Raw genomic sequence first — 10,213 nt, 5'->3', positions numbered from 1 at the left:
ACTATAATCATCTCATTTGGAGTTGTGTAGCTCAAGATATTTTTATTTGAATCAGCGGAGGTCAGGCTGGCATATGGCCCGGCGTGCCACGCCCACTTCTTGGCATGCCACGCCCACAGCTCCAAGTGGCACGCCCATGTAAAATTCTTCAAACTTCTTTGTTGGAATATTGGCCTGGCGTGCCACGTCCAGAGCTTCAAGTGGCACACTGATTGTTGAAAGTTGGTTCAAAAGCTTGGCGTGCCATGCCTAGAGTTTCAAGTGGCACGTCTAGCTTCACACGCCCATCCTTATTTGTTGTTTTCCTTCCCCTTTTGTTTCTCTTTTCACCTGAAATTCAGTACAAACCCATTTCAAAGCAATGTACCATAATATATATTATTTGGTTCATGAAATTGCATTGATTCAATGAGATTATGCTCTTTTTATGATCCTTTTATATAAGAAAAAGGGTACATGATGCGCAGTCATCACAACACCAAACTTAAACTTTGCTTGTCCTCAAGCAAACAAAGAATCATGCAATAAAGTTTGACAAACCAAGGTGAGAAGAGTAGCAATTTTTATGTTCATGGTTGGCTAGTTTCTTATGCACGCTACAATCACAAAAAACATTCAAATGATTGATGCTTCTATCTAGCTCATTTTATGAAATCTTTTTCTTTATCTTCCTTCCTTGAAACAAGCTTTTCATTCTTTCTTATCTTAGCTTCTTGGGTGCTTTGCACCATGTGTTGAAAGCTACGACTCTAAATGCTTTGTTTTCAAGTATTACCACTTGATACATAAGCACCACAAGCATTTAATTATAGGACTCTTTTAAGCTCATTTATTTCTTTTCTTTACTCTCTAATCATTGATGCTCAGAGCCTTGAGCTTTGAGGGAGTGCTTTTGTACTTGAGCCTAGTCTTGACTCTAAGTGTTTTGTTTTCAAGCTTTTTGCTTGATACATAAACACCACAAGTACTTAACAAATGAATTGTCATTGGTACTCAGAGCCTTCAGCTTTCTCATTCTTTCCCTTTTCTTTTTCTTGCCTTACTTGCATTTTGCTTCTTCAAGGTTTTCATTATTTAAAAAATTTCATAAAATGTCCTAGATGAAAACTTCAATTAAACAAATTCAAATGGAATTGAGCAACAATAATCATGCTAGCTTCCCAATTCTTATAAGCTCATTCTAACTTCTTCTTTAATGACCTTGTTTGTTTATGATCATGATACTTAATTGCTTTTGAACTTACAAAACTCAAGATGGTAGTCATAATGTCATAGCACATGTTACAATGCTTATTCACAACACACATGCATACAAGAAAAAAAAAGACAATCATGCAATTTAAATGTATTGGAAATAAGTAAGAGGAAAAAGGAATGTTACCACCTTGTAGTTCATCTTCATTGTTGTTGTCACCTTCCTCCTATTCTTTCCCTTCCCACACCAAACTTAGGATGATTGCTTGTCCTCAAGCAACAAATAAAACAGTGGTGATGGGGTTCATGATGGGTCATGAATGTCTCAAAAATGAAATGTGAATAATGCATGTGCTCAAACAAGCAAAATTAAGGATATAATAAAGGCACAAGAAGTAAAAATAGAGACAATATAATTGCATTAATAAGTGGTGTGCATGGTACATAGCATGAAAGATAAGTGGCAACACCAAACTTAGTGTGACACTTTCATTTTAGAATGATGCAAGTACCCAGTGAAGATTGAAAATCAAATAGTTGCAAGGCAACACCAAACTTAGAATACAATCATATGCCAAATTATTGAAAATGAACAAAGCAAAGAAAGGAAAAGTTACCTACGGTTGGGTTGCCTCCCAATAAGCGCTCTTTTAATGTCATTAGCTTGACATGTTCTCAACTTTCTTCCTCTTCTTCCAATTGATTAATAGAAATGACCTCAGAGGAGCAGAGGAGAAGCTTGATGCCCCCTTGTTTTGAGTGCCTCCCAGCAAGCTTTCTTTTGTTATTAGCTTGAGTGAACTTGCTTGTTGGAGTAGGGTTAGATTATCCTTTGACCCTCTCTTTTTCATGGATATAGTCATTTGTTTCCGGGTCACAATCCTTATTCCAGTACTTTGGTTGATTGCCTTCACTTTTTTGTTCTCAAGAGTTGGGTGTTAAGAGATGGTTGGAGTATCCTCTTTATCAAGAACTTCTTGGAATGGTGGCTCTCTTGGTACAAAGATCTCTTCATTTACCAATTCCTCATTTTCACCCTCATTAAGCACTTCTCCACTCCTTAGACTGATGTTATGATATTCTTCCCCTAGCCAAGGGAAGACATTGGTTGGTTCATCAACAAAATGTTGTGCCAATTGTCTCACTTGCTCTTCTTGATTTCTCTTTGAGATTTCCATATCTTCAATCACGTCTCTTACATTTTGCCTTAAAAACTCACTGAGTTGGGCAATGAAGAGATATCTCTTGGAGAGTTCTTCTATTAAAAATTCTAGAAGATTTTGTGGAGGTGCATAGGTTGGACAATTACGGGATGATAGTCCTTGATGAATGTGGTATGCAGCATTAAAATCCCAGCCAAAATTTCGAAAGTTATCATAACAATATGAACTATTTTGTGGCTCTGGAAGGTATTCCATTTCATTTGATTGCTCATACTCTATCATTCTTTGGTGATATTCGCAGCCACCATTAGGAAAATGACTAGAATCATTTTATGGTGGTGGGCAATATCCCATATGACATGATTGATCAAAAGATGAGGTAGACTCCATTCTTACTTGCAAAATGCTCTGTCTCAAACAATAATCACCAAAAGAAATTAGAATTCCCATTATCATAGATGCGGGATTTTTAGTGAGGCAATAGCACAAACACCTTAGTAGCAAGAGAAAATAAAAAGAAATTAAATGACAAAAAAACAAAAAGAAAGAAAGAAAGTGTCTAATCTAGGTAATCAACCAACCGGTAGTTTGTTAATCACAATTAATCCCCGACAACGGCGCCATAAAACTTGATGAGTCAAATTCACACCCCATTATAAAATGAGTGATGAATCCGTTCTTTGGCAAGCGCACCAAATATCGTCAAGAAATAACCCACAGTGGAGTGGGATCGTATCCATAGAGATTAATGATTAAGGCAAACAATAGTTGATTAATTATCCTAGTTAGACGATTCAATTTTGAGTGATAAGCAACAAGAAATATAAATGACATGAAAGTAAAAGAAAGCAATAAAGTGCAGGAAAGTAAATGGCAAGGAAAGTAAAGTACAAGAAAGTAAAGTGCTAGAAATGTAAAGTGCAGAAAATGTAAATAACCATAAAGTAAATAAAAGAAAGAAAGATAAAATAAGCATTGGGATAAAGAGATATTACATTCTTCGGATTAATTGATTTCATCTCATCTTCAATCATGCAACTCATTGACCTTTTGGCAATCATGATTGATTGAGCCCCAATCCCTTCGTGACTCAATCTCTCAAATCTTGATCAATAGCCAATTCCTTGGTCTAATTGCTCATGAGAAGACATGAAGCTTGTTCCCTGATTATACCACACACTTTCCTAGGTTCAAGTAGAGGGAGGATTATATGTCACCATATCCAAACACCAAAACCCAAATCCTATTCAAGTGTGAGAAAGAATTTCAAGCATGGTTTTATGTTTCCTCTTCCAAGGTTCCCATAAACCCAATTACATTCAATCTCTTTTCCAAGATAATTGAATGCTATCATGAAGAACGAAATTATTTCTAGTAAATCAAAGAGAGATGAAGAGAAGAAGAAGAATAAAAACAATCAATCCATTGAAAAATAATAGAGCTCTCTTTCCCAATGGAAAGAGTTAGCAATTCATAACTAAATTATTTACAAAGTAAGAAAGAAAAGAGAAGAACTTGATGGTGAATAGAGAAGGTCCGAAGACTTCCCCTAATCCAGCCATGAGTAATTCTATGAAACTAATGCCTTTATATAGGCCCTCCTAAATTACAAACTAAAATGAAATTAAAAGCAAATTACAATGAAATGAAAACAAATTATTCTAGATGCTTCTTGTGGACTTGATTGATTGATGAGTGTGGCTTGAATGAGAGTTGAAGTGGGCTTGATTGAAGGTTGGGGACTGCAGGGAGAAGTTGGCGTGTGGTTTCAAGTGCCAATCCCACTTGATTTTGCCCTTTGGAGTATGACCCACTTTGAAACATTGAAAGTTGGAGTTTTTTGGGCGTCAAAATGAATGTCCATTATGAATTATTATATTTTGTTGAAAATCCCTAGATTTTATCTTTTCAACGCATTTGGAGTCAACTCATTTGGACCTCTGTAGCTCAAGTTATGCCCATTTGAAGGTGGATAGGTCAGTCTGTCAGGTAGCCCGGCGTGCCACGCCCACTCTTTGATGTGCCACGCCTTCAATGATGCTGTCTGGCCATTAGAACTGGCGTGCCACATCTAGAATTTCAAGTGGCACGCCCATTATGAAATTAAAGCTGGCGTGCCACGCCTTCGATGTCAAGTGGCATGCCCAGATTTTACAACGCTGAAATAATGTCATTTTTCACCTTCAGTTTTAACTTCTACCCTAGAGTGTTATATATCTTTGGAAAGCTCTTGATGTCAGCTTTCCAACGCCACCAAGATCACATCATTTGGACCTCTACAACTCAAGTTATGTTCCTTTGAAGATGAAGAGGTCAGGCTGGTAACTCTGCAGTGACGTGGTTTACTTCCTGTGTTTTCGTGGTCAATATCTTTCTCAATTCCAGTGTCCATTATAAAATGTTATATATAGTTGGAAATCCCTGGATGTCTACTTTCTAATGGCACTAGAATCATTTTATTTGGAGTTGTGTAGCGCAAGATATTTTCATTTGAATCAGAGGAGGTCAGGCTGGCATATGCCCTGGCGTGCCACGCCCACTTCTTGGCGTGCCAGGCCCATAGTGGGGCTCAAAATCACTCCTCTGGAACTTAAGCCTGGCATGCCACACCTAAAACATCAAGTGGCACGCCCTCTTTGAGATCTTGGCTTCACAAACTTGGCGTGCCACGCCCACAGCTCCAAGTGGCACGCCCATGTAAAATTCTTCAACCTTCTTTGTTGGAATATTGGCTTGGCGTGCCACGCCCAGAGCTTCAAGTGGCACGCCCATTGTTGAAAGTTGGTTCAAAAGCTTGGCGTGCCATGCCCAGAGTTTCAAGTGGCACGTCCAGCTTCACACGCCCATCCTTATTTGTTGTTTTCCTTCCCCTTTTGTTTCTCTTTTCACCTGAAATTCAGCACAAACCTATTTCAAAGCAATGTACCATAATATATATCATTTGGTTTATGAAATTACAATGATTCAATGAGATTATGCTCTTTTTATGATCCTTTTATATAAGAAAAAGGGTACATGATGCGCAATCATCAATATGGCTCATCCCGTAGGTAATATTTTGCATCATGCATGAGTTTCTAGGCTTGCTGCCTGGTAAACTCCTTGGGAATGAACCGTATAGCCTTATAGTTTGTAATGTCTGCAAACCAAGGTACTTTTCGAATGGCATAGAGTTGCTCATCTGGAAAGGATTCAAATATGTCAGTGGAGGGAGAAGAAGTCCCTACTACTGGCTCAATCCGGGACAAGTGATCAGCCACCTGATTTTCTGTTCCTTTTTTGTCTCTAATTTCTATATCAAACTCTTACAAGAGTAATACCCATCTTATAAGTCTAGGTTTAGAATCCTGCTTAGTGAGTAGATACTTTAAAGTAGCATGGTCAGTATAAATAATGACCTTGGATCCTACTAGATAGGATCTGAACTTGTCATTGGCATAAACCACTGCAAGTAGCTCCTTTTCTGTAGTAGTGTAGTTTTTTTTGTGCATCATTTAATACACGACTAGCATAATAAATGACATGCAGAAGCTTGTTATGTCTCTGCCCTAGGACTGCGCCAATTGCATGATCACTTGCATTACACATTAGCTCAAATGGTAAGTCCCAGTTGGGTGCAGAGATGATAAGAGCAGTGACAAGCTTGGCTTTCAGAGTTCAAAGGCTTGCAGGCATTCTTGGTCAAAGATGAATGGAATATCAGTGGCCAAGAGATTACACAGGGGTTTTGAGACTTTTGAAAAATTCTTTATGAATTGCCTGTAAAATCCTGCATGTCCTAGAAAACTTCTGATTGCCTTGACATTAGTAGGTGAAGGCAAGCGTTCTATCACTTCCACCTTAGCTTGATCCACTTCTATACCCTTATTTGAGATCCGATGTCCAAGAACAATGCCTTCAGTTACCATGAAGTGGCATTTCTCCCAGTTCAAAAATAGGTTTGTTTCTTGGCATCTTTTTAGAACTCGGGTCAGATGATCAAGACAGGAGTCAAACGAGTCTCCAAAAATAGAGAAGTCATTCATGAATACTTCAAGGAATTTCTCTACCATATCAGAGAAGATGGATAGCATACATCTCTAAAAAGTGGCAGGTGCATTGCACAGGCCAAATGGCATTCGTCTATATGCGAACACGCCATATGGACATGTGAATACTGTCTTCTCCTAATCCTGTGGATATACTACTATTTGATTGTACCCGGAATATCCATACAAGAAACAATAAAAAGTATGACCTGCTAGTCTTTCTAGCATTTGGTCAATGAAGGGTAAAGGAAAGTGATCTTTCCTGGTGGCATCATTGAGTCTTTTGTAGTCAATGCACATACGCCACCCTATAACTGTCCTTTTAGGGATCAGCTCATTCTTTTCATTATGAACCACTGTCATCCCTCCCTTTTTAGGGACAACTTGGACAAGGCTCACCCAGGGTCTATCAGAAATGGGATAAATGATCCCAGCCTCACAGAGCTTAGTGACTTCCTTCTACACTACTTCCTTCATAGCTGGGTTCAATCGCCTCTGTGGTTACACCACTGGTTTGGCATTATCCTCCAGTAGGATTTTATGCATGCATTAGGCTGGGTAATTCCCTTAAGGTCACTTATAGTCCACCCAAGGGTGGTCTTATATGTTTTGAGCACTTCAATTAGTGCTTCTTCTTCCTGTGGCTCTAAGGCAGAGCTTATGATCACAGGATAAGTATCTCCTTCTCCCAAAAATACATATTTCAGGGAGGAAGGTAATGGCTTAAGCTCAAGCTTTGGGGGCTTCTCCTTTTTCTCAGAGGTTTCCAGAGGTTCCTCTGAATCAGGCTGGATATTATCAAGGATATCATTTAGCCCTTCCTTGAGGCTTTCGGCCATGTTGACCTCTTTAACCATAGAGTCAATGAGGTCAATGTTCATACATTCCTCAGGGATGTCTGGATGCTGCATAGCTTTGACAGCATTCAGTACGAACTTTTCCTCATTGACTCTTATGGTTACTTCCCCTTTTTCAACATCAATGAGTGTCCGTCTTGTAACTAGGAAGGGTCTCCCCAGGATAAGGGATGCACTCTTGTGCCCTTTCATGTCCAACACCATAAAATCAATGAGGAAGGCAGAGGGTCCAACCCTGACAATCATGTCTTCAATTACTCCTGATGGTATCTTAATAGAACCATCAGCAAGTTGAAGGCACATGCAAGTTAGTTTGACTTCATCAGTCAAACAGAGCTTCTTTATCAAAGAAGCAGGTATTAGGTTAATGCTTGCCCTAAGGTCATATAGAGCTGTCCTTGTACAAGCATCACCTAGAGTGCATGGTATCATAAAGCTTCCAGGATCCTTAAGCTTCTCTGGCAAACTGTTCTGAATGATTGCACTGCACTCTTCAGTGAGGAGGACTGTTTTTGTCTCTCTCCAATCCTTCTTATGATTTAAGATGTCCTTCATGAACTTAGCATAAGAAGGTATCTGTTCAAGAGCTTCTTCAAAAAGGATCTTGATCTCTAATGTTTTGGGATACTCTGCAAAGCGGGCAAACTGTTTATCCTTTTCCTCTTGACAGAGTTTCTGAGGAAATGGCATCTTAGCCTTGTATTCATCAACCTTGGTTGATAAAGGTTGAATGCCGTGTGAGTTGGAAGGGGGGTTACCAGCTTGCTTAAAAGGGTTGTTATTAGTCTGTGACTGACCTCCTTTGCATGGGCGTTCAACGCCTATGCTGCTGCCCCCTTGGGCGTTTGAACGCCCAGTCTCTGTTCTTTCCTGGCGTTCAACGCCAAGAGGGATACTTATCTGGGCGTTTGAACGCTCAAAGTCATCTTGTGCAGAGACTTGGTTATCCCCTATGGGCTTTTTGTTCTTATTATGCTGAGGTTGGGTGCTTAAAATTTTCCCACTCCTCAGTTGAATAGCCTGGCATTCTTCTGTTATCTGCTTAGATAACTGTTGCCTTGTTTAGTTCAGCTAGGCTTCTACATTCCTGTTAGAAGCCTGAGTTTCTCGCAAAGCCTCTTGCAAGTCCAGTAGTTGCTGGGCAAGGGCGAGCAGTTGCTGAGTCAATGGGCCATCTTGTTCTGGAGGGTTAGGTTTAGTAGTTACTACCTTAGCCTCTCCTTTTATAGAAGGCTCAGGAGATGAGTACAAATGCCGATTAGTGGCAACTGTCTCAATAAGCTCTTGAGCTTCTCCTATGGTCTTTCTCATGTGTATAGAACCACCAGCAGAGTGGTCTAAAGACATTCTAGCCATGTCTGAAAGTTCATAGTAGAAGATGTCTAATTGTACCCATTCTGAAAATATTTCAATGGGACATTTTCTTAACATCCTTCTATACCTTCCCCATGCATCATAAAGAGATTCACTATCTCCTTGTCTGAAGCCTTGGATGTCCAGCCTCAGCTGGGTCATTTTTCTTGGGGGAAAGTATTGGTTTAAAAACTTGTCTACTAACTGTTTCCAAGTTTTTAAACTGGCTTTAGGCTGGTTATCCAACCACTTTTTTGCTTGGTCCTTTACAAGAAAAGGAAAAAGCAATAATTTGTAGATATCTTGGTCTACTCCCTCACTGTGTACTGTGTCAGCAATCTTTAAGAAATCTGCCAGGAATTCTGTAGGTTCCTCCAGAGGGAGCCCAGAATACCGGCAGTTCTACTGCACTGGAGTAATGAGTTTAGGGTTCACTTCAAAGCTACTTGCTCTGATGTGAGGTATGCTAATACTTCTTTCATAGAAGTCAGTAGAGGGATTTGTATAAGATCCCAAATTTCTTCTGAACTCTTCATTCCCACTTGGGTTCATAATGAAGAAAGGTAGAAGGAAAGGAAGAAGAAATAAGGATAGGGAGATGAATGAGAATTAAAATATTTTTGTTTTTATTTTATTTATTTATTTAAATTGAAATTAAAATTAATTAATTAAAAAGAATTTAATTCAAAAAAGAATGAGAGAAGAGTAGAAGAGTTAGTTAAGAAGTTTTGAAAAAGAAAAGATAGAAGATATGCAATTAATTAAAAAGAGATTTGAATTTAAGATTTGAAATTTGAAATTCGAAAATTGAAATTTTGAAATTTTGAATTTTGAAATTTTGAAAAAGAATTGAAATTTGAAAAGATTTAATTTTGAAAATTGAATTTTGAAATTTTTAAATTTAAATTTTTGAATTTTTAAATTTGAATTTTTAAATTTTAAATAAGATAAGATAAGAATTTTGAAAAAGATATAATTTTTTATTTTGAAAATATTTGATTTTTAAAAATTAAAAGCTAAGATAAGATAAGATAAAAATTTTGAATTGAAATCTGAATTTTTATTTTAAAAATTCGAAAGTTAAGTAAAAATAAAAATAGAAAAGATATTTTTTTTATTTTTGAATTGAATGATGAAAGAGAAAAACAAGTAAAAGACTCAAGACTTAAAAATTTTTAGATCTAATGTCCCTAATTTTCGAAAACTTTTGGAGGGAAACACCAAGGGATACCAAACTTAAAAATTTTAGAAAACCAAAAAGAAATTTTCGAAAAATAAAAGAAAAATAACAAGAAGACACCAAACTTAAAGACTTGACACAAGATTTAAACAAAGAAAATATTTTTGAAAAAAATTTTTAGAAAGAAAGACTCAAAAGAACACAAAAATTTACCAAGAACATAAGCACAAGGCTCTAACAAAAAATAAAGATTGAATAAATAAAAGACAACTATTTCTTGGAAAAGGTTTTTGAAGAAGTTTTAAAATTTTTGGAATTAAAAAAAAAGGAAACAAAAACATGGAAGACTCAATACCAAGAACACAAATTAAACAAAGAAAAGAAAAATATTTTTGAAATTTTTTTTTAATAATTTTCAAAAAGTAGAAAAGAAGAAAA

At 37.3% G+C, this 10,213-nt stretch overlaps 1 pseudogene; it reads right to left on the bottom strand.

Annotated features, from left to right (window-relative positions):
* The window catches only part of LOC107646836, a 23,108-nt pseudogene continuing 15,027 nt past the window's right edge, over positions 2,133-10,213 (bottom strand).

The sequence above is a fragment of the Arachis ipaensis genome, chromosome B06, assembly GCF_000816755.2.
Source record: "Arachis ipaensis cultivar K30076 chromosome B06, Araip1.1, whole genome shotgun sequence".
NCBI lineage: Eukaryota > Viridiplantae > Streptophyta > Magnoliopsida > Fabales > Fabaceae > Arachis > Arachis ipaensis.
The sequence above is the reverse complement of the archived record's forward strand: the minus strand, read 5'-3'. Positions and strand labels throughout refer to the sequence as shown.